The sequence below is a fragment of the Meleagris gallopavo genome, chromosome 3, assembly GCF_905368555.1.
Source record: "Meleagris gallopavo chromosome 3, MGAL_WU_HG_1.1, whole genome shotgun sequence".
In the NCBI taxonomy this organism is placed as follows: domain Eukaryota; kingdom Metazoa; phylum Chordata; class Aves; order Galliformes; family Phasianidae; genus Meleagris; species Meleagris gallopavo.
The window spans coordinates 84,034,224-84,055,303 of NC_139406.1; the positions used below are offsets into that span (position 1 = coordinate 84,034,224).

Here is a 21,080-nt window from a genome sequence, read left to right on the forward strand (position 1 = left end):
TTGTTTCAGGCAACAAATGAAATATAAAGTAAAGTCAACTGCATGTATGAATTGCTTAGCTAGGTGCATCAATGTCATGAGAATAGTGAGCGAAAGCAATGTAAGGTTGCAGATTCTTCATTGATATAATTAATGTGGGGGAAAGTGAGAATAACGTTATATGAAGAAAATCTTCTCAGCACTTATGAAAATGAGTGACACAGAACAGACAGAACCTGTTCATGCCCCTACCCCTCATAGTATGCTGAGCAGAAAGTACTTAATAGAAGTAAAGAATAGTTGAACAATGCACTTGTCCCTGAAATGTATCATCCATTATCAACTGATGAACAGAAACTTGTACTCAGTAGACATCTTTGTGCTCATAAGTGTTCCCTATTATGATTTCCATTCCTCTATGATATCAAGATATCAGGAAAAATATAGCTTAAAAAGTATGGTTCTGAAATTCTGCAAGATATGACTTTGTAGCATGCTTATCCTGGAGGAAAGAAAGTAGAGAAAACCTTGCAAGTCTCATTTGGCTGACTTTCTGAAGCTTACTCAGCTGCCAAAAGTGTTGTTGTTACTCAACTGATATTTCAGTAATAATTATATTTATTACATACAGTGGATGAATGCAATGACTTTTGGACTAGATCAAATCAGGAAAAAAAAAAAAACTTGGCATTCAGATGGGTATGAAATATTTTACAGACAACAGTTTTTAGCAATTTTTTTTATGCAATTTTGTGAGCTAATTTTTCTCCAATGAAGGAATCCAAGAGGCAATAAAGCCAGGCAGAAAATAGACAGCATGGAGACATGGAAGAATGTTTGAGAAAAGAAGACTACATATTTCTGAAAATGTAACTAGGCCTTTCCCTTTACAGGTTTTGAAGGGGCAGCAAAATAAAACATGGAAGATTGAGACTTCTGAAGGTCAGAGATTCTTTAGTCCCTTATTCCTGGTTGTGGATGAAACTGACTACTAGGTTTATTCCATGGTTCCATCTGAATAATGAAGCTAATCTACAGATGATAGTCTAAGCTCTTCAGGGCAGAGGCTGACTTTGTTTTTTTAAAGGATGTACCAAATAAGATATGTTTGGAGATTCTTAGAAAATACCATAACAGCTACAGGAGTACTGGCATGATCCGTACCAACTTGCTTTCCCAAAATAGTCACACTTTTGAAAAGCTCTAGGCAAATTTAAAACACATTCTAGTGATTTCTTTTTTTTTTTTTTTTTTTTTTTTTTTTAATTTATCTCAGATTTGGATCCATTAAGGTTTATTTTGTTCATATTTTCCAGCTTTTATGATAACTTTGAGGCTGGCAAGTGAGGTTTTTTTGTCTTTATTTTTTGAAAGATTCTTACTGTGCTCACAAGACTTCAGGATAAATCCTTTTAAGCAAAATGCCTGTATCTTATCATGAGATGGCAAACACTGTCAATTATGTGTAGAGGAAGCTGGAGAAGATGAGGACTCCTTCAAATTACCTTATAGAAATGTCCATAGCAAAGAGGAAACACTGACTGCTTCTAAATACCAAGACGAGTTGAATGCTGCGATTCTGTGTCAGCCTTAAAGACAAGATCCACTCACTACTGTATATAACATTTAATCAAATACAAATGGTTCATGCTGTTCCTTCTTCCTAGCTCTCTCTTTGCTTTATGCCTTGGGGAAACTTCCCCTCCTCTGCAAGAATATTAAAGTAAATATATATTCTCAGATTTCAGAGAGCAGTAATTACAGAATAGAGAGATCAAATTTCCACAGCTTGTAATTTTCATTACTTCATCCCTTGCTCAGTGATGTGAACAGACAAGCTCCAAAAAACAGCTGAAGCCTAGTGTAGAGGGTTGATTTTACCATGAGAAGGGGAGGAGGGGAGATTAAGTAGGGTGGAAAGGGCTTGTGAATAGCTTCAGATGCACAGAAGAGGGGGAGAGGCAGAGTAAGGGATATCGCAGAAGAAGCTGTTTTTTACATAAATCCAGGGAATTCTCTTTTGACTGCCTGGCCCATCAGCATCCCAGTTAAACTGGTTGGAGGAAAAAAAATTGTGGAGAAACAACCCCCTCCCTTTGTTCATTAGAGGTGGCATAGGTTGTCCTGTTCTCTTGTTCCTCAACATGACAATATTATTCCTCAGAGAGAAAACTAATAGAAGTGGCCCTAACAGATTTTGAGATAAATGCCTTTGAGAATGAGCAGAAATTATAGGAAAATTACCCACCTGTAAGCTGCTGAGATCCCACAGCCCTCACTCTTCCTTTTGAATTTAGTGGGGTGAATTTTCCATTTATTATTGTTGTTAATCATGTCTCCTCACCATCTATCTGATCCCATTTGATCCTTGGAATTTAAGCCCATTTTTTTTCATTCCCATCAACAATGACAATGAAGATAAAAGAAGATAAACTAAAACTAGATCTTTGCTAGCTTCAGGGTATTCCCTGCTTTCTCCAGAAAGCCTTGCTCTGCCCAGAGTGAGAAGGACGGGACAGATAGATAGGATAGGACTGCTGTAGGATAGTGAGTGTAATTTAGCCACTATGCACATGATATTCCTATGGCCCTCATCTTGCTCACTCATTTGGTAACCTTAAGGATCAGTGGGTCATGCTCTATGGAAAGCCCAAAGCCCAAGAGCCTTTGTGGAGCAGGGCACTATGAAAAGGGAGGCAGCAGAGAAGAAGAGTTCTCATTAAAAAGAAAAAAGAAAGAAAAAAAAGAAAAAGAAAAAAGAAAAAAAAAAGGGACAAACTAAAAACTTCACTTAACCAAAAACTCTCCATATAAATCTGCTTTGTATCTTGGAGTTCCTGTTAGTCCTCAATCCTAGATCTTGAAGTCTCTCTTCACCAAACACTGAAAAGAAAAGGAAAATGCAAAAGAAAAAGATCATCTCAGCCTACAGATCAATGAGTCCTTTAGCACAGAGAAACCAAGTGACTGGACAAGTGAGTCCTTCAGAAGAGGCAGACAAGGTTCCTTCCGGCTGGAGGGTTTGGAAAATAAGGTACAATTTCCTTCACTGTGGAGCATACAGCTATATGATACCCATCTGGAATTTGGCATGACTATACCTCGCCTCTGGTAAATTCCACTCCATGAAATACCAGCAGGCTCCACAGTGCGAATGGTGGCCCCAGATGCCCTATCCTCCCTTCTTTCCCCTCAAGTCTCCTCCTTCCCTTCATGTTGCATTGAGCTTATTACTTGCTGTTTACCTTTCTCCACAGCTGCTGGTCTGAATAGTTTTTCTTGTATTCCCACAATTACTTGGTTGATTGATTTGTCTGGGTTTCAGTTTTTAAGTTTGTCTAAGTGAGGAATGTCCCATGTTCATCCATAATCTACACATACATGCCCAGCTGTGTGGGATGGGAACAACTAGCATCTCTGGTGTATCATCAGCTGGGATTTGTAGTCATGGTTTGTCACTCTCTCCAGGTTTAATCCTGATAGTAAACAAAGCATTCAGAGCTCAAAGGTGGGGAAAATAAGATCTTTCCTTCATTCATTAGTCAAACAACATCCCTGACGTCAGTTACTCAAATTTCATGCTTTGTTTGAGTTCTTGGCTCATCAAGAGTGGGTGTTTTCATGTGTACATACAATTACAGGCAAAGTAGACATCCACTGTGTCACAAAGGACTACCTTGACCTCTTGTGCTGTATGTGACACATGATTCATTTGAAATTTTTCACAGGTGAGGCAACATCTCAGGTATTCCGAGCAGTAGGACATTTCTTCCTATGCCTCACACATTTGGATAGCAAGTTAGGTCACAAAGCTGGAGGTAGCTCTGGGAGCTGAACTGCTCTGTCTGCCATTTTGAAGGTTGTACTTAGGACATCCACTGTTGGACACCATCCTATAGCTCACTGAGAGCTTCTGTGTAAACCAATGGTGGAAAACCTGACACAGTGTGTCCTGGATTATGGTCTGATTTTTGCTTCGATACTTGTATCTTAGTTCATGCTTGTACTGCTTGTAGTACAATTATCTGGCAACCTCTGTTCAGGAAAGCAATCTGTATGAAAATGAAACATACAGATACACTTAAGGGGCAAAGTGAAGACAGGGAAGGATGAAGTGGTGGACTGAGGGGCAGAGGACAGGATGGGGCAGGACTTCTTCAGGACTACTTCTTCCATCAGAAGAGGGGTGGCCAGCAGGGACAGGGAGGTGATTGTCTCCATCTATTCTGCTCTTGTGAGGCCCCAACTGGAGTTCTTGTCCAGGTCTGGAGCCTCCAGTACAAGAAAGACAGGGAGCTGTTGGAGAGGGTCCAGAGGGGAGCTACAAAGATGATCAGTGGACTGGAGCGCCTCTCCTACAAAGACAGGCTGAGGAAGCTGGGCTTGTTCAGCCTGGAGAAAAGAAGGCTGCAGGATGACCTCATTGCAGCCTTTCAGTACCTAAAGGGAGCCTACAAACAGGAGGGGAATCTACCCTCTTTGAAAGGGTAGGTAACAGCTGGACAAGGGGAAATGGTTTTAAGTTGAGGGAGGGAAGATTTAGGTTGGATGTCAGGGGGAAGTTCTTTACCAAGAGAGTGGTGAGGTGCTGGAACAGGCTGCCCAGAGAGGTTGTGGATGCCCCATCCCTAGAGATGTTCAAGGCCAGGTTGAATGGGGCCCTGGGCAGCCTGGTTTAGTATTAAATGTGGAGGTTGTTGGCCCTGCGTGTGGCAGGGGGGTTGGAGATTCATGATCCTTGAAGTCCCTTTCAACCCTGGCCATTCTGTGATTCTGTGAATACCTGAACTGACAACATCATCACAGTTAGTGGGATGTATATAATAGCATGGTGTCAAGTGCTGGCAAGTTTGTCCTGTTTAGTGACCTCCATTGCGCATGAGACACATAAAGAAGAGAGTGGTTGTAGATGATGTGATGGATGTTTTGTCCTTGGCTGGATAGGGCTCTGATATGCTCTAGATGTAGGTGTCCCTGTTCATTGCAGGGGAGTTCAATTTGATGGCCTTTTAGGGTCCCTTCCAACTCAAACTTTTAATTCTATGATTCTATGAATATTCAGAGAATACCAGAATGGCTGAGGCTGGCAGGGACCTCTGGGTCCATCTGGTTCATTCAGAAGTTCCTGTTCCTGCTCAGGCAGGGACACCCAGAGCTGGGTGCCCAGGATCACATCCAGGTGGCTTTGAAGATCTTCAAAGGAGGGAGTCTCCATAAACATTCTGGGCAACCTGTTCCAGTTTGTGAATTCCCAGGGATTTCACTTCAATGTATGAACTTGCCTTGGATGTGACCTCCACTGCTGCTAAACTCTCGCTAATTTTAGGAAGAATCTTAATCTGAATTAAGCTATTCAGAAAAGATGAAGCTGGGTACCCTAGGTGTCATCACTTACAAAGCTTTATAAATTCCTAATCTTTTAAAATCAAATGTTTGTCCATCCAGCGGCGAGGAAGAAAACAGAAAAAAGAGATTCAAAATAGAAAGGACATGCTCTCCTCTCTCTTCCATGAACATTTTTGCTGAAGGGCTACAAGAGCAGTGGGGCAGGGGGGCTGGGTCGGACCCCAGCAGCGCTCCTCGGAGCATCTTCCGCCCCCGGAGGACAGCGCGCGGCGCGGTGCTCCGCGACATCCCCATCCTCGGGGCCGCGTGGCCGCAGCCGCTGGATGGCAGCATGTCCCTGCCGAGAGACCGCCGGGGCATCCGCCCTCCTTCCCACCGGCAGCCAGGCAGGAGGCAGGGGTGGGGAGAAATAAAAGAGACGAAAGTTAAGTGTTTTCCTTTGCCAAAGTCCTCCTTAAAAGCAGAAGGAAAAGATAATTACTCTGGATTGTAAACGCTCAGTGTTAAATGTCACGAAACAAAAGAGCCAACAGGCGTAGCAGGTTTTGAAGCATGGCATCCATGAAACGCCAGGGTGGGTTACCCCTGTCTGCCTCCATCACCTTCAGCCCCTGGCCTTGTGTTGGGTGGGGGGTCCTGACACACAGACCCCTCTGTTGTGGCAAGCAGGGGCAAGGAAGGACTGATTTTCTTCTAAACTGTCCTACGGAGCTGAAAGCCACAATTTGTTCTGCAGAAACACACCCTGGTTGTAAAAATCCAGCAGACCCAAATCAGCCTTGTGTGCTCTGGGCAAGAAAGAAGGAAGAGGACACACAGGCCTTTCTGTAACCTTTCCTCTTCCCCTTGCTCTTAGGCAGCCTGGGGCTGTCCAGATCTCAGCGGCTTTGAGAAGAGATTAGCCAGAGCACTCCAGGCTGCAGCTGCAGCTTCCTCTAGCCCCAGCCTGCCTCCAGGCTTTCCCATCCCAATGGGAGCTAGGAGCAAAACTGATCGGCGTCAGCTCTATCCGAGATCACTGTATCCTGCCAGAGAAGAACTGTGCTGGGCAGGACCCCCAGCCCCTTTCCTTATCTGCAATTGTCACCTTTTGCTCAGCAGTGACCGCAGCTCAACCTGTTCTCCCAGACCACACAGCAAACCTGCCTTGCTGTGAGCTGATAGCTGCAGCCAGCAGGTCTTGGATATATTTATCTTCACCCTGCCCTTTAGAAAGGCATTGAGAGGATCAGCATATTCTTCCTTGCTCACACTCATGCCATGGCCATCTTCTTACAGGCTGTTTCGGTCTACTTAGCTAGGTTGTATTCTGTCTCCAAAGTGGCAGAAAGGGGCTTTAGTGCTGTTTGAAATCAAACCCAAATTATTCTGTAATTACCACTGGTGCTTATAACAACATGAGGAATGCACTCCTTTGCCCCTGGGCACCAGTCCAGCCTGCCCCTTGCTTCCTCATCTGCTGCCATCCTCCTCTCTATCAGAAGTGACTGCCAAAAGCAGGATCACACAGGAGCCACCCTGAATTCCCCCTTGAACTCTGAAGGCCGGGGGCTGGGTCTTATGGCAGCTGCTTGGATTCAAGGGCTTTCTCAATTAACTGCAGTCTCAGAGGGCAAAACTGGGTGGGATGGGAGCAATGAATGACACTCTTTGGTGAAGTGCTGGTACCTCCTCATGGTCAACTATCTGCTCCATACAGCTCCCTGTTTGCCATCTTGCACAGACAGACCAGTGCTGAATGTAGGAATGCCCACATGGATGTCAATGTCTTGCATCACTCAGGAGGTCAGATCTGATGGCCCTAAATCTGCACAGTGTTTGGAATGTGATCCTTAGTCCAGCAAGCTTGGAGGGCTTCACACACCTTTGCTCAGCCTGTAATGCCTGTGTCTCATGCTAGCAGAGATGGAGTTGATAAAATTGGCCAAATGCTGGCCTGAATGAAGTGGTATAAGTAACAGCACACATGGAAAAAGCTGATTGCTAGATGTCATCTGCAACCGAATACAGACCTCAGCTTTGATACATGGGTCAGTGCTATCTGTGGTCAGATGACAGGGAGAAGCTCACTGATGGGCATGTGGCCACTCAGAGGAGGAAAAAGTAAATAAATCACTGCAGCACTGGTGGGGCCAGACCAGGACAGCTGAGCCCATGGCTGAAGTGGAGCTGATCAGATGGCCCACATGCTGGGCTTCCTGGATCCAGAAGTTCAGAGGTTGTGAAGAAGAGGGGGTGTAAGATCAATGCAGGAGGCACAGAGATGTCAGGAGGCAGTGGTAACTGCTTGAGGAGGTATAGGTTGTGTGCAACTTTTGCTTGGGGCATCTCCCCATTCCTGAAAACATTCAAGAGGCTGGATGGGGCCCTGGGCAGCCTGATCTGCTGGGTGGCAGCCCTGCTCACAGCAGGGCAGTGGATCTGGTAGTCTTTAAGGTCTCTTCCAACCTCAGCTGTTCCACGATTCTATGATTCTATGACACATGAGTCTTGGCAGGCCCAGGAGGAGAGCTGATGCTGCCCTATAAATCCATATCTGAGTACAGTGGTTGGCTTTACTGAAAACCTTCGGGGTGTGGTTCAAACACTCTTCTCCCATAAAAACACAAGCACACACAAAAATGCTTCATCTGGGTGCTCTGCTTTTCTTTTTCCCCAAAATGCCAGAAGTAGCCTCGAGGGGTAGTGAAAACTGAAAGGAAAACGTTGCAGCTTTTTTAAAAATACCAGCTGTAGTTTGAAGCAGCAGCTAAAATCTAATTACAGTGCACACCCGGCAGTGTAAGGTGCCTGTGTGCTTGTTATAAAAAGCAGCTATAAAATCAAGGAAGAGTGAACAGAGGAGTATGTTTGACTCAAGGACTGCATGATCCAACATGCTCTTAGCCCAGCCAGGCAGCTTGCTGAACAAGGGATATTTGGAGTTTCGGTCTTCTCAGCACCCTCCTTGCAGTTGTTTCAAATGAAAGACTTGTCACGATTTTTAAGCTGTGAGACATTTGCTATTTATGGAGGATCCGTTTCCCTCTTCCCTGACCCGAGTTGGCCTCACAAAGTGCCAGCCTCAGCATTAAGTGGACCATTTCTATCCCATGGCCCTGCCTCACTCATGCCAACTGGGTTGGTAGGTGCATTATAAATAGCTCTCCTAGAAAGGTGTAACAGATAAAGGTTGACATTTGCACTCCTGAACTCCTCTGGTATTAAAATTTCTCAAATTTTGCCTGAAGAGCTTGCTGAAGTCTCCCGTCTTCAGCACTGTGTTCTTAGGGGCTGAGTATCTGGAAATCAGAGCAAAGAGTTGGCAGAAGTCTTTGCTATAACAGCAGGTAAGTAAATGAACATTAAGATAAAGAGTTTGGGAGGAAGAAAAACGGGTCTGGGTGACTTGGTATATAGCTCTTAATGTCAGCTATCAAGTACTGATTTGAACCATGGTGCTGGGCTATTTTCACCCAATTGTGAAAGACTGGTTATATTGAAATCATCACTCAATTTCTTTGAACTTTCTTTCACATTCACCAGCCCCATAGCTCAGCATCCCAAAAACCTAAGTCTTACAAGAATATGATGGCTTCTATGTCAGCCAGGACAGCGTTCAGATTTCAGAGCAAGGCCCTCTTAAGTGAGAAACAACTAATATCTAATTTTGTTTATTATCCTCCACTGCTGTTCCCTTGAAAGATAAGTGCTTTTTCATATGTAGAAAAGCAAATTTTATGTTTATTCTGAGGCCAAAACTAACTTTTCGATGCTTCCAGATGGATAAGAGCTGAGCAGAGGGTGTGAATGTAGTATAAGAGTCAGATGTTCATTCTTTGGTGGCTGTGAGGCAGGGCTACTTGATGTTCATGAAAGTAGCAACAAGGATGAGAGTAAGGGCAAGGCAGTGACTCCTGTATCTTCTTACCTTATTTTTATTTTCTCTATATCTGCATTGTTTCTGAAGTCTTGCAAAAGGAAGATTTTTTGACGGTTCCACGGATGTCAGCTGATCTCAGGATATAAATGGCGATTTAGAAGGGAAACCAGGCAAAAATCCACCCTCTAACTTTTTTTGTCCTATTTGGAAAAGAAACAAAACACAAATTGCTGGTGTAAAAAATAACTACATCCTCCTGGAACCCGAGCACAGAATTCTGAGTTAAATTCCCCCAGGTATAATACATTAAAGCACTCACTGATTTGCTTATCAAAACAAAGAATGAGTATGCACATGCCGGGGGTGGGGCACTGAGCAATGGAGATGTCTTCCTATGGAATGGAAACTCTGAGTTTGAGTCGGTAGTAGATGCATGCCAAAGGCCACTCTCTTCTCCTCAACTGCTTCTGGTCCTGCAGGCTAGGAAAGTCCAAATAAGCCAAACCGCGTTAGTCACATAGCCCTGTCTCCTCTTGATGCACATCAGCGTTTCTAGTTTGCATGGTGCATAGACTTGAGATTGACCTTTGCCATGCAGGCTATCATACATGAATAACACGGCCTTATCCGGAGCTGTAGTCTCCCAGCTTTCCATAGAATCACAGAATCATTAAGGTTGGAAAGACCACTAAGATCATCCAGTCCAACCATCAACCCATTGCCACCATGCCCACTAAATCATGTCCCTTAGTGTGATATCTACTTTGTTCTAGTTGTGCTTAGTACACACTGATCTCATGCTCTGGCTCTTACTTGACACAGAATTGCTTTTTACTTGTTTCGTTTTGTGTTTTTTTTTTCTTTAGTTCATTTCCTTTGCTTCTGTTTCTTTGCCTGGCCCTGGCAAAACACAGAACAGACAGAGTTCTGAACAGCCATTTGGGAAGAAATCACTGGAAGTTTAAAGTAGAGTCAGACATAAGAAGCAGATATAGTACTCACAATTTCCCCTTTTTTCTCCCCAATCTCTGTTGAATTTCTGCGGCACTTGCAGCATAGGCCATTCAATCCACTGTAACATGTGGGACAAGGCAGCTCCATCTTACACTTTTCTGTACAATTAAATTTTACAGGATGAAATACCATTCCTGCATATTCCTTGTGCACAGTCCAGGATCATTGGTGCTTGCCATGTATCACAAACTCTGATAGTCTGTTCTGATCACAGAAAATCTAAGGAGTTGGTGTTATAACAATCCCCACTTTCTATTTCACCACTGACCCAGTTTGGTAATTACAACATTACTGAGTCACTCTTGTGTTTGGCAATGGATGTCATATGTTTGAGTGATGAGTAGCCGCAGATGTTGTGTTTCACTTTATTTAACATGAACTCATGTGAATTCAATAACATCTAATCTACCGAGCACTGAATGAATCATGCAGAACAGTTTGTAAAACTCCTAGATATAGCTTCAGAGTACGCAAGCTATTTTCCTGGAAGAAGTTGCATAGAATTTCATTAGCTGCATGAATCTGGTAGGAAGCTCTTCATGTACGATGTATTGTTTCTCTGGGATTTTAAATGTGTTGTGTAAGTCTGCTGATGCAATGCTTGTCCTTTAATATGACATTATTAAAAAAAAAGAAAAAAAGGAAGTTATTTTTATCCTGAATGGGTTTATTTGGAAAATATTAGTACAAACATACTCTTCTTGTATAGCATCTCCAGCTGATTTTATGTTGCTGAACATTTCAGTTGCTATGCTCTGACATTCAGAGCATATTCAGCCTTGCAGGACAATTTAGCAGTTGCCCTGAGAGGATCCTTTAGGGAAGAGAAGTGGTTCGTGGAAAAATATCTCATCCTCCACAGAATGAGCTTACATTAATAGAAACCATAGAGAACTCAGAGTGAGAAAGAATGTCCAGGATATTTAGCTGCATTCTGTGTCTCAGGACAACACAGTATGTTAGACAATGGACCATTTCCTACACTGTACTGTAGGTGTTCCGCAGTGACTACAAACAGTGAAAGTCTAGTTTGTTTGGTTTTCCTGATGATTCAGGGCTTAGGGCTGTTCCTTTTACTTCTGTTATAACTTTTTTTTTTTTTTTTTTTTTTAATTTTACAATCATCCCTCACTGAGATATCTCTTCTACTTTAAAAGATGCAAAGACCAATGATCTTAAATGTCTGCCTGTCAAGTCCTTGCTCAGAAAGTCTCTCTAGATTCTGTATTTCATGTGGTCAGTGCCAAGTAGCCAAGACATGTTTAATCTCCGTCAAAGTTGCAGGGAACCATAAGCTCCCTTTCAAATGGGAGCACTGACCCAATTATCTTTTCCTCTCTGCTCCCTCCTTGGTACCTGCAACAAATCGAAGCTGTTTGATGTCAAAGCAGAATTTGAAGAACCACTGTAGAGTGACAAAGTGTTGGTTGGGTCATTATGTAGGTCATCTTTTCCGTATTGCTTCAGACCTTTAAACTAAAGAAGTCACAATTATAGTTATTTCTGAGACGCACTGTGCTGGAATCCAGCTTTCCCACCATCATGACATGTATTGTTTCAGAGAAGGAACAGAGAGTTGGCTATTTCTAGAAGTTGCCAGGTGCTCTCACTTTTGAATACGGGTTTGAGGGACTAACTGTCTTCTAATCACCATTGAGGGTATTGGTCAATTTCTCCATTGGCTACAAGGTTGTACATGCTTCAAGCAACTGGGCAGACTTTGACATTTAGAAACAAAAATCATTTTTAAAAGTGGCAGAAAACACATCAGTTCCTACTTGAGTAACTGGATGTTTTCTCGATGAAAATACTTTTTAAATAGCAAAGAAACATAGGGAGAACAGACAGGAACAAAGCTTGTCTGCGAGGTACCAGACTGGAAAGCTGTCACATTAGTGCTAGCTACTATCTCAGCTTTCATACAGCTTCCATCATAAATGTTTAATTTAGTTTTTTCTTCGATTACATTCTTGCATGGGTAGACAGGGAAAAAATGTCAGACTTGCAACATACTTCAACATGGGATAAAAATGTTGGAGGAGCCTCTCTGGACCAAGTGTCTTCAGTAAGTAACTAAACTGATGAGCTTTTAAAGAATTAATGACTTCATAAAGCTGTTTTTCTTGAGGGTGGCTTTTGATATTTTATTGGGATCTCTCATGTATTGTTTTGATTCCAAACAATCTACATTCAAAGGCAGATAAATAAAAAATTTTAAAATGATATTTCAGAATATTTTGAAAATATGTCCTTACCTTTTTTGAGATATAGTGTCCTGGTCCAGTTAATGAGGAAACAAAAGGCACAGAAAAAAAAACACTTACTGAAATGGGAATGAGAATCATATAAGATACAGAACACAAGTGATGCTTTAAGTTAAACTCCTCTGTCCATGCCAAGCTCCTCTAGGAAATGTAAAGGCTCCAATGAATTTTGAATATTCAACACTTATTCTGAAAGATCTCTCTAGACCATTCTTTGAAATTAAAGTTCCAGGACTTATATAGAATCGTAGAATCGTTAAGACTGGAAGAGACCATCTAGTCCACCTGTCCACATACCACCAATATTGCCCATTAAACGATGTCCCTCAGTGACCCATCTCTACACTTCTTGAACACCTTCAAGGATGGTGACTCCACCACTGCCCTGTGCAGCCTCTTCCAATCTCTCACCACTCTTTTGGACAAGAAGTTTTTCATGATATCCAACCTGAATCTCTCCTGCTGCAACTTGCGACCACTCCCATTCAACCTATTATGTAATAATCTGTATTTTCCTATATGTAATTTGCCTACATGCAATTTGTCTATATGCCTATATGTAATTTGTACTGGTTATTTATGTTTCAGTCTGTCACACAGGAAGGTTATAACTGTGACACTGAAAGCAGCCTGCTCTGTAGTAGTGACCTGTTTGTCTCATTTGATGTAATTTGGTCCAGTCAACCACATGGACAGCCTCACAATGAGCACAAATCCCTGGATGCAACTTCCCTCCAGCTATTCTTTTGCTGTGGAGCACATAAATCTTTTTCTATGCTCAAATTTTCATAAAAGTAACCAGCCCATTTCTTACCTATTCCACTGTCTATGTATTTAATACAGACAGACTGAAAAGCTCTCTCTTCTACTTAGGTAACCCTTAACACTTCCGTACAGAGAAACAATATCACCCTTGCTTCAAAAAATATCATTCTGTATGGTAAGAGACCTTGAAGAGCAATAGTAATTATAATAGTCAGAAATGAAAGGACTATGAAAATACATACCCATCCTTCATCTGAACTCAAGCTATCTTTACTTGGCAAGTCTGGAGATTGCATAGATTGCCTTATTTCTTTTTTATTTCTAACCCATTGGATTTATCAGAATGAAATATGAGTGAAATGATAGAATTCAGACCTTGCAGATTTCAGCCATACTTCTGCCTGTTCAGGAGATATCTTCCACGTGTTATAATTATTCTGCTCAATTCCACCACACTTCCAGTTTCTACTCCTAGTAATACAACTCACCTTCAAAGTACGCAGTGACAAGGGCAGTTCATGAGGACAGCTGGGCTCAGTGAAGACATCTTTGCTATGTAAGCTTAATTCAATGTGCATAGAACTGGAAATGTTTTTCTGAAGGAGCTAGGGGTAAAGCTGCATCCTACACAATGTTAAATAAAATGCAGAATCTGGACCTTCTTCTGATTACTCCTTTGAAGAATTCTGTTCACCTCAAATTTTGGACACGGAAAGTAAAATGATGGTATGATTTAATGTTTTCTTATAATTGAATTCCATGCAGCAGGAGAGAAGTATAGAGAGAAAATTCTCACTTGCTACACCAGAGGCTTCATTATTAACATTTCAGTGAAAAAACAATGATTACTACAGAAAGCAATTAGGTAATGACTACTGCAGTGGGAAAAAAAAAATAAATAAATAAACATAAAAAGCTGACAAGTTTCATGTAGTTTGAGCCAACTCATTCTGCTTCACAAGTGGGACACTCTAAAGTTATATATGGCCAGCTCCCATTATGCAGCTAACGAAAGACGATTTTTAATCAATAAACAAATAAATCAGTTGTTTTCATGCATATGTTTCTTTTTCCTAACCCACTGACATAGCCCCAGTCAAGAAAGGCCAGGTATGAGAAGAAAAGAGATTGTTCTTGACTTCTTAACTGAGGGCTTTTTCTTGGGCAAGGCCAAGGTGCATATAGCTAATGTAGGTAAGATCACAGTTTCCATGCTTCCTGAACAATGCTGCACTTAAGTCTCTAATACCAACAACTTTTCTTAGCAATGCATTACAATTTGTACATCATGGAACAGATAAGATTTTGAATTTAGCCTGCTGGCTGTCTAGTCACACAATTAAGCATTTATTTCTTTTTTGACCTTTCCATTGATATGAAATATCAAGGTAAGCCCAAATTAGGAAGCTCTTCCAAATGGTCTAGTTCAATCAGAAGTCATGGATTTGTTGCAGTTGTTCCTGTTTGAGGTTTTATGCTGCGTGTGATCCAAGTGGTCATGGATCATAACGGTACTTTCTGGTCTTAAATCTGCTAATTTCTCCTCAGTCACTCCATTTGTTACAGGAATGTCTCAGTCTTTTACTCTACTAACAGTCAAAAATTGGATAGAATTGAATCCTTCTGTCTTGAAATATGAATTTTATATATATTTATATATTTATCATGTATGATTTATGCTCAAAAATTGTACTCCAGATAAAGCATAGACATTGATCATTATTTTTTGAGCAATTGCTTATAAATTTAGTAAGCTGTCTGCCTTTTTATACTTTTCAGTCTGTTCTCATTATAGACGTGGCAGAAGGCTTTGTAGTAAATTTGGAATTTGCTGAGTGAGAAAATGAAGATTCATACAAAGCTAAATTGAACAAATGGTGAATAATTGATTTAACTGACCTGACAGCTCACACTGTGCTTGTAAATAATACATAACTTTTTACTATTCTGATAATTTAGTATTCTGTGCTTCTAGATTTCTTTCAGTAAGTTACCATAAGGAGCAAATGATCTTTGACCATCCTAAAAAGGCAAAAATATGCTTACTAAGAACATTCTGGTAGCCAGGTGGAAGACAGCAATAGTCTGATATAGTGCTGATGAAGCACCTTTGTAAAGACTCTCTGCCCTTTTGCCTTTTGTCTCTAAGATACTGTTTGTTAGATAGCCTCAATATAAGCATTTCTTACTGCTCTGTCAGCCATCAGCTCCTGGAGTCAGACAGGCTCTGCAAAAATTTACAAAGCACCACTGTAGTGAGCAGGATCACAGTGTCTTGTAACAACAAATGCAGGTGCCTGTTCTGTATTTCCTTTTCTTTCAATGTGTAAGTTTGAACCCTTCAACAGATGCAGAAACACAAGCTGTTGTTAAACCGGTTCTGAAAGTACACATGCGATTGTAAGTTGATATATGTGTCTGATAGCTTCATTGCCTTGTAACTACTGAAATAATCTGCACAATAGAAGCGTGAAAGGCAACCACTAGGATCTGGCAGCTTTCCATACCCAACTTGCAGGAGAACAGCCAGTTACAAAAAAGTATGGAGCAGTGGTGAGCTTAGCCTGCTTTTTTATTCAGAGGATCACAGGATTACAGGATCGTAGAGACTGGAAATGACCTCTGGAGATCATCTAGTTCAACTCCCTGCTAAAGAACGTTCCCTACACAGGAAAGCATCCAGACAGATTTTGAATATCTCCAGTGAAGGAGACTCCTCCACCTCTCTGGGCAGCCTCTTCCAGTGCTCTATCACCCTCAAAATAAGGATTTTTTTCTCATGTTCCTACGGAACTTATTATATTCCAGTTTGCGTCCATTGCCTCTTGTCCTGTTGCTGGGTCCACTGAAAAGAGCTGGTCCCACTCAATTGTCTCCAGCCTGATAGATACTTATAAGTATTCATAAGATCCCCTCTCGGTCTTTTCCAGGCTGAACAGCCTTAGGGCTCTCAACCTTCCCCATAAGGATGCCCTCCAGGCATCTCTGCAGTCATCCACTGGACTCTCTATAAGTTCTCTGTATTTCTTGAACTCAGGAGCCCAGACCTGGACACAGTGATCCAAATGTGGCCTTCCAGGGCAGAGGAGGGGGGGAGGAAAACCTCCCTCAACCTGCGGGCCACTCTCTTTATAATGCACACTGCTGAGTTGACCTGCTGTCCCCCAGGACATTATTCGAATCTGTCTGCTCACCACTGAAATATGTCCACTTGGATATGGCAATGCAACAGAGAACATAAGGATTGAAGAAATAGTGATACCACATCACCTGTCGGAGTGGCCAGCTGAAAGCTCTGAGAACTGCATACTGCCCATCAATCCAAAAGAAAATTCTCAGCAAAGGCAGTGGGAAGCACAGACTGTTCCAAAACTGGACTACAGTTCTCACTTTTGGAGAGAAGAATAGTTATGTGTACCATTTTGCATAATCCTTTTTAACAATATTGTCTGCGTCGAGTTACAATTAGTACATTCTAGCTGATGATAGCAAGTTTGCTGATGATACGAAGTTGGGAGGATTGGCTGACATGCCTGAAGGCTGTGCTGCCGTTCACTGAGACCTGGACAGACTGGAGAGCTGGGCAGTAAGAAACCAGATGAGGTTCAACAAAAGCAAGTGTAGGGTCTTACAACTAGGGAGGAATAATTGCATGCACCAGTACAGGTTGGGAGATGAGCTGCTGGAGAGGAGCTCTGCAGAGAGGGACCTGGGCGTCCTGGTGGATGACAGGTTGGCCATGAGCCAGCAGTGTGTCCTCGTGGCCAAGAAGGCCAATGGCATTCTGGGGTGCGTGAAGAAGAGCGTGTCCAGCAGGTCGAGGGAGGTGATCCTCCCCCTCTACTGTGCCCTGGTAAGGCCTCATCTGGAGTACTGTGTCCAGTTCTGGGCTCCCCAGTACAAAAAAGACAGGGATCTCTTGGAAAGAGTCCAGCGGAGGGCCACAAAGATGGTGAAGGGCCTGGAGCATCTCCCCTATGAAGAAAGGCTGAGTGAACTGGGTCTGTTTAGCCTTGAGAAAAGACGACTGAGAGGGGACCTGATCCAGGTCTATAAATATCTGAGGTGTGGGGGGCAGAGTGGCGAGGCTGCACTGTTTTCAGCAGTGTGTGGAGACAGAACAAGGGGAAATAGCCAGAAACTGGAGCATATGAAGTTCTGCACAAATGTGTGCAAGAACTTCTTTAGGTGAGGTGACGGAGCACTGGAACAGGCTGCCCAGGGAGGTTGTGGAGTCTCCTTCTCTGGAGATGTTCAAGTCTCGCCTGGACGCCTACCTGTGCAACCTGGTGTAGGGAATCTGCTTTGGCAGGGAGGTTGGACTTGATGATCTCTGGAGGTCCCTTCCAACCCCTAAGATTCTGTGATTCTGTGATTCTGTATTCTGTGAGAGCTGAAGCACACACATAGCTAAGAAATGTGAAATTGTGATACCCAGTGAACTGAACTGAACTGAAATTGCTGCACCTCTTTCATTTTAATATTGTATCATTTTTATGCCTAAAGGTTGGTGTGCAGGGTGGCTGAGTTAAAATAGCTGCAAAAAAATTTCAGGGCTTGATTCCATCTGCTTTCTTTGAAAGCAGAAGACACCATTCTCCTCTCCATCAGACAATTTGTGTGGAAGGATCTACCTGATGTCCATAATGTTCATTCTGCCCTCTGACTTTTGAAATTTATTTAGTCTAAGTGTGTGAAAGACCCAAAGTAGGTGGAGCATTTGGTGTGTATGTAAGTAGCCTGGCAGAAAAGGATGACGGGGAGCCACGAATAAGGAGGCTTTTCCAGGTTGCATCCCTGTGCTACAGCCTCTGTCCTACTTGTCTTCAGGCAAATTGGGATCTGACAGATAAGTCGTACAGCAGAAGAGAGGATGCTGCATGGTGTCAGATAACTGTGTGAACTCTACTCCAAAGAGTGGTGAAGGGAATTCATTGCACAAGTCTCACCTTCAGAATTCAAGACTCGGCCAGTCCTCATATTTTAAGGCTCCTCATTTTTCTTTTTGTGTTCCCAGATTGTCAGTTCTCCACTCCAGCATGAATAAGGTTTTTCTTTTAAACATTCACACATGGAAACCCCTGAGAGAAGGAGAAGAAAATTAGGGATTGCAGAGTTAGCCATTATTTATGCTCAGTTACACCAGTTTGGTGCTGATAAAAGACGGAGCATCTGAAATTAGAATCACCATATTTATGGCAAGCCACATCACTTAGTTTTGATTGAATGGGACTGAAGCTTCACTGATGGGGCCTACAAAACAATCATGTTTTATGTTAAATGGATGAAGAGAAGGAAGGCAGAGAGAAACTTATAAAAGGATATCTGTAGGGCCTTATGGACGCCTACAGACACTCTGCAGTGCTCTGCAAACTGACGAGCACGACCTTCCCTCTCACAGCATGTTCTCAAGGGAAAGTCCATCAGAAATCAGTATCTCTTGCCTTTCCTTTTATCATAGGCTGGGTCAAGTAGATTGGACAACAGATACGACAGTTGACTATGCAGTGATGAATTTTTCATACTGATTTCCCAGCAAAGATTAACAAAATATTTGGGGTTTGTTGCAACAGCAAAGATTAACAAAATATTCGAGGTTTGTTGCAACAACCTTCTATTTTATGTACATACCTGAAGTTCTCCAGTCCACCCCCTTGTATAAAGATTTATGCTTTTCTTACAGTAACGTGGCACTGTCTTGTTACCCCATTTTCTTCTTTGTATCTGATTTCTTGCCTGATTTCTGGGCTCTCTGTGAAGGCAGTTCTCAGAATGTTCTCTCACAGTAGCATGAACAACAGCAGCTACTGTTAGGCTCCAGTGTGAGTTGCATGGGTCTAATCCAGAGTTAGATCTGGGTGAGTAAATAGTCAGGCTTGTTTTTCTAGGATTAGGTTTTGCTTTTATCTTGTAGGTGTTTATGTTTCCTGATGCCATGTTTGCAGGCAGGAGAGAATGAACAAAGTCCAGATCCTCTGGACTCTGACCCTAGAGGAATGGCCACTTCCCCTTTATACAGCAAGTTTGCTGCAGCCCAGTATTCCCTTCCTTCCCCAGCACCAGGGACAGTGTGTGTTATTCTGACAAAACAGATGTTTTACCTAAAAGCTTTTGAGCCTTACAAATGAATCCCAAATGCATCATCTGCCTCAACTAACAAAAGGAACTAAAACATGAAAAGAGAGCTGAAGTGGGGAATGCAGCACTTTGATACCGTTGAGAGAATGAGAGGGAAAAAGGGCCAACACTATTTTAAGATCACAGAGGAAAGGAGAGAGCCCGCAGTGGTTTTCTGGTCAGCTTGGAACAATAAAACAAGGTATTAGGAGAAGTAAAAATGTCTTTTGGCATTTTCAAAAGACTGAAAACCAAAACATCCCCCACTTTATATACCACATTCAGAGACACTGAAGCCAAGTGTGACAGTCCTTGGTGCAGACAAGCACTCTGACACTCATCTGATAGTGGCAGCACTGCTCACACCAATAGTTTATTTCCAGTGTGAAAAATTATACTTGTTCCTCATGTTGCAGTTTATAGATGCCTGACATGCAGACCCAACCAAATACTAATCTAACATATTTGAGCCTTCTCCTTTGAATTGAGATCAAGAAACGCTGGAAGGGCTTGTTTTTCTCCACTGACAGTGAATGGCAAGACCAGTTCTGCTGTATGTATCTCCTCTATAAAGATCTAAAAACCCAGAGTATCTGACTGGGTTTCAAAACATTTCTGCTTAATTAGAGGCCTCTTCATGTAAAATATTTTCTTCTGTCCTGACAGGGTGAGATTATTTCTCAGAACTCCATTTTTTCACGTGTAAAGAGATGGCATATTTATTAATTTCTATTAATTTGGTATTTATACAGCATTCTATATGTGTCTGGTGATTTGGCAACATATGAAATGCAGTTCCTGATCTTAAGTGTTTCCACTGTATTTTTTAGATAATACTGTAAAGGATAAAATAAAAGGCCACGAAGAGGAAAGAATGAAAACTATGAAAATACAAGACCACAAGGATGTTGGATGTTCAAGGCATGTATCTTGGTTTTATTCTTCTATGTAATACAGATTTGTGATTTATAAAAAGACCTATTAATATGCATATATCACTTAGGGGAATGATTGTATAGAAGAAATATGTCACTCAAGTCAAATAAAATAAAACCAGTATCACAATTCCAGAAGTTCTGGCACAATAGAGAAAGTAATTCCTTTAGAAGGAAAATCCCGATGAGCTGAAGATTAGATATTTTTCATAGATCATTAAATCATTTAAAAAATGGTGATCTCTTCCTCCCTCCCCCCCCCCCCCCCAAAAAAAAAAAAAGCTTTTGAGTGTTTTTTTAATTTGGCCCCAGTCTTCTGAAGCAGTATTATATTTCTTAACTTTATTGCAAAAATCCTGAAGTGCAATTCCTCTTTTTTTTTTTTTTTTTTCCTCTGTAAATAGGAGTGATGATTCCAGGGTTTACATCTTAATCCAACCTTCAGGCTATAAAGAACACATAAAGTTTATGGGACTTTCTTGCAATGCTGAAGCTGTGGGAAGCAAAGAAGTGTGTACTAGACATGAGTGAGTGAATGAGAAAATAAAACTATGTCAGGTGGGAGCCTGAGTTAATCAGGAGTAAGTAATCAAACAAAACAAGACAAATAAAGGTAATGGCAGCTATGGAAGAGTTAGCAAAAAAAAAAAAAAAGTTTTGTTGTAAAAAAAATTGCAAGGATGAGACAATTTTAGATGAGTTACAGAATTCCTGGGGCTTGTCTGGAAAACAAGTTGGAAGATATTTAGAGTAAGTAGACAGAAAGGAGCAGTTAAGACTTCTGCATATTAAAATAAT

The 21,080-nt window shown here is 41.9% G+C and overlaps 1 long non-coding RNA gene across 2 annotated transcripts; it reads right to left on the bottom strand.

Annotated features, from left to right (window-relative positions):
• Positions 1–1,211: 1,211 nt before the first annotated feature.
• Positions 1,212–19,157, bottom strand: LOC116216489 (uncharacterized). Of its 2 annotated transcripts, none has more exons than XR_004159335.2 (7): positions 18,862–19,157; positions 18,180–18,311; positions 12,457–12,476; positions 11,558–11,677; positions 9,507–9,667; positions 9,236–9,387; positions 1,212–2,862 (listed from the first exon to the last, which is right to left on the bottom strand). It is a non-coding gene; the product is annotated as an uncharacterized LOC116216489 (long non-coding RNA). The 2 variants fall into 2 exon arrangements; XR_004159334.2 differs by lacking the exon at positions 1,212–2,862 and adding an exon at positions 5,827–8,606.
• Between the last annotated feature and the right edge of the window lie 1,923 nt (positions 19,158–21,080).